At 43.7% G+C, this 3,856-nt stretch overlaps 1 long non-coding RNA gene across 3 annotated transcripts; it reads left to right on the top strand.

Annotated features, from left to right (window-relative positions):
• The first annotated feature begins 229 nt into the window (after positions 1-229).
• LOC135393168 (uncharacterized) lies at positions 230-1,517 on the top strand. 3 transcript variants are annotated; one of them, XR_010422502.1, is made up of 3 exons: positions 230-419; positions 933-1,010; positions 1,118-1,517. It is a non-coding gene; the product is annotated as an uncharacterized LOC135393168 (long non-coding RNA). The 3 variants fall into 3 exon arrangements; XR_010422504.1 differs by lacking the exon at positions 230-419 and adding an exon at positions 572-747; XR_010422503.1 differs by lacking the exon at positions 230-419 and adding an exon at positions 792-853.
• Positions 1,518-3,856: the final 2,339 nt, after the last annotated feature.

The following is a 3,856-nucleotide window of genomic DNA, read 5'->3' as shown; positions in this document are numbered from 1 at the left end:
TTCGCGAAAGTCGGCAGGTGGAGGTTGCACGTCAAGTGGCAGTTGGCAACAGCGTGTATCAGGAAAAAGCGGGAGGAGCGTTTCGCTTGCTGTGTGGTACCTCGCCGCTTCGACATCCGTTGCATTGGAAACAACGGAATTCAAAGTCACATATAAGTAACCTTCTGCATTTGCTATTGCATTCCTGCGTAGTTCACTCTCATGTTAGTGCAATGTTGCACGGGCGAAGCTCGCAGGTGGATATATGATGTGACGGACGCACACAGACATTCGAGGTTCCACACAGGGACGTTGCACGGACGCCGGCTGTGATCGTGATGCATTTATTGGAGAAATGTGTGAAAATGGACATGCACTGGAAGTAGCATGCTGTTATTGTCACCATGCACGAGCGAAGCATGCAGCACTGAGTGAAACAGGTTAGTAAAACGAGGAATGCGCTTTATGCATGCGTTGAGCAAGTGATTGCGTTGCGTGAAACTTCTTGATGCATTCGCTTTTAGTGATCCCAAAGACGCATCATAATTGCGACTGCTTCTTCCTCGTCCTGAATTAGACATTCTTTCTTTTCCTTCACTATTGTTTAAGTCGATTCCTAACCAGTTATTTTAACGGTCGCTTATGGTCTTTTTTTTTCTTCTGTCATTGCACTGAAATGTCGGTTATCATCACTTGGTTGCCTGTGACTACATGATAGAATCCCGAAAAGGAGGATAAGCAAGCTGCGCGTTTCCACGTCAGACTTGTGTAACCGTTATCATGTGGCTCTTCGCAGGTTGTTTTGAACTTGAGACGTCATGAGCAAAGCATTTTTAACGTTACAATTGCATTCGGCGCAATAGCACAGAAAGTGGTAGGACTAAAAGCACACGATATATTATGGCCTTGCAATTTGTGCAGAATATTGCAGTAAAAAAGATTGTTCTTCGCAGGTAACCCATAGCGCAGCTCCACTGGTTCCAAATTTGATGGACACAGCCATGAGTTACCTGGCAGTATTGTGGCAGAGGGTAAGTGAATAGTGTGGGTAATGGTTCCTGCACTCGTAAACTGTGGGGATACGTGTAAAAATGAAATAATCAGCGCGCCCCCTTTTGACGTTGCGGTTTATATTTAGGTATCTTGTGCCACAGAAGTACATACGAACAGTCCAGCAGAAATACAGCAGCAGCCCAATCCCAGTCTATAACTCTGCAGAGGCTCAGAGAGATAGCAGCAAACCAGGTCCTTCCCACAACTCTACGCAAGCTCGGGATTCGTCGCAAACCCAGCCAGCCAGCCAGCCAGCCATGTACGAACCTATATTTGCCAACATTGTAGATTGTCGACTAGGTATTTCCAGTGCTTTTGTGACCACGTCGTTCAGTGTGTTGGGTGTGGCTTTCTCCCTTCTTGTGATACTTGTGGAACAACGTTTGAAACCATCTAAAGATACATACATCATTTGAATTTTTGTATTTAGTTAAGCACACGAGTACAGGATGACATAACATGACAGGATGAACCAGCCAACACAATGTATAGGTGAGCTACTTGAGCAGATGGAAAGAACAGATCAAAGTTCGAAGAATTATCTGAAAAAAAAAGGCTATTATGCCATAACCCAGAGGGCCACCACATGTGCTCCAAGGTGGTTGTCGATTGCGTTGTAAGCAGCATAGAGGAATTGTTTCAGGAAATGGGTGTGCAGATTGACACCACTTTGGTAAAATCAGATCAGGTTCGGAAGTTGCATTATGAGGAACCCCTGATTTTTTGTAACGTGCCTCAAGTGCAAAATGCGTTGGGGTTCTTTATCTCATTAAACTTTCATTTAGATAATTTTTCTACACGTCATGTGAAGATGACTACGAATTATCTATTTTGCTAAAGTCAAAAAGTGACTTGTCAACTCAGTTCCGTTATATGTACATTCAGTGCAAGGTGTTCTGCAGTTTAGTAATACTCATTTTTCATATATGCCTTTTCTCTGCATGATCCTTCGGAGATATTTTGCTCCACTGAAGAAGAGACTTGTGAACTCGATTTTGACTTTCAGTGCAAAGTGTATTGCATCTTGAACTTTTAATATTACTCCTATTTAATATGTTACAATTCATTCTTTGAATGGTCTTTCCATGTGTCATATGAAGATGATAAAGAATTTTACAGTATATTTTTCGAGTATTTTGCGTAGAATACTATGTAGTATGAACCGTTGATAATAAAGTAACGCTGTGTTTGCAAAGAAAAGCTTCATATTTTCGTTTAGCATTTCCTGCGTTTTATTGGGCAAGGTGTCCTTGAGGACGTGTCACAACCTTTTAGTTAATGAAATACTTTACATAGCGGCATGCAGTGAACGATATTTAGTTCCGTGAGGTTTTTGGAAACTCGTGACATGCGTTTAATTTGTTTTCAGTGGTTCCATTCTTACTCGTTTTTTTTTTGCAACTAGGCTCCACAATTTTTTTTTAGTATTGTGATTTTTTTTTATTTTTCCAAAAAGATGCGCGTGTCGAGCTTACTCTGCTTCAGGTACAGGCAAATCGGCATCCGCGAGCACATAGTTATGATTACCCAATACTGTTAGGACACATTTCTCTGTGGTGTGCTTCTTTTATTAGGAGTTCGTGCAATGTTCTCAGGGACGCCTTCACCCGCTTTCCTGTGTAGATGGCTTCACTGAATAACTTTAAGATAAAGGTTACAAATCTAGCAACGCAGTGGGTGGGTATAGGTTATACTTTAACCTCTGTGTAAGAGTTACATGGGCAGCAACGTGGAAAGTGACTACAGGTTATGCTTTAACCTGTGTACAAGGGTTATTCAGAGTATAGGTAACATAGTTACCTCTAGAAATAGAGGTAAAAAGTTTGCAAGTTTTTTACTTCTATTTATGGGTTACGGACTTTAGAGTGTATAGCGGCTGGCGGAAGCGGGTGAGTTCACTGCTTCTGAGAGGTGGAAGCGTGCGCTGTTAGTGACACACAGTGGTAGTTCTGGTGTCACTTGGGTGTATCTTGGAAGTGGAAGCTGCCGCTGTGTGTCGCTAACAGCGCACACTTCTACCTTCCACCCCTCCGAAACTGCGACCTCACCCGCTTCCGCCAGCCGCTAGGGTGTCGCACCGAAGAAAACGTACGCCGCTCGCGTGTTCCGTAAACTTTTGTCACAACCTGTACGCAATGCTTCTGTTAAAGTAGATCTCTTTGTTATGTGGTTTTTATTCAGAAGTTGTCTAGGCAACATACCATCTTATGCGCTTGGACCGGTAATCGGATGACATACGCATCGTATGACATGTATTGCGTACGTCCCTTATGAGTAATACCCCTGTAACACGAGCATTTCGATCCTTCTCGAATCCGATCTGCATCGAACTTCCCGAGCACGCTCGAGTTTTGACGCTGCTACACGGCCACTTTCAATGCGCATTGAATGGTTGACCTGTGGCGCGAGAGGCGGCGCAACAGTCGCCGTCTGAGTACGTATCCGATTAGCTGTTCCGGCTGTTGTCGCACGGTGTCGAGAATATAGGCAAATGAATAAACGGAACTCATTAATTTCGCGTTTCCTACATAACAGCGATATTAGTGGTAATTTATCGTATACCGATGTAAGCATCTTTTGTAGCTTCGCGCGCATGTCCGTCTTAAGTTATGACAGTTCACCGGGGTCGAGGATGCAAATGGCGTCAGTCGAGCTGTCTTGAAATTTTCAATCCTGTTATGGGAACTGTCTTGAGTCAAGCAGGATCAAAGTTCGATCCTGCTTGGAAGCGGCCGTGTAGCACCATCCGATCTGCATTGGGTTCAAGCAGGTTCGGTCGAGCAGGATCGAAAATGCCCGTGTGACAGGGGTATTATGAACTGTA

The sequence above is a fragment of the Ornithodoros turicata genome, chromosome 4, assembly GCF_037126465.1.
Source record: "Ornithodoros turicata isolate Travis chromosome 4, ASM3712646v1, whole genome shotgun sequence".
Taxonomy (NCBI): Eukaryota; Metazoa; Arthropoda; class Arachnida; order Ixodida; family Argasidae; genus Ornithodoros; species Ornithodoros turicata.
This window is presented reverse-complemented; position numbering and strand designations above follow the sequence as displayed.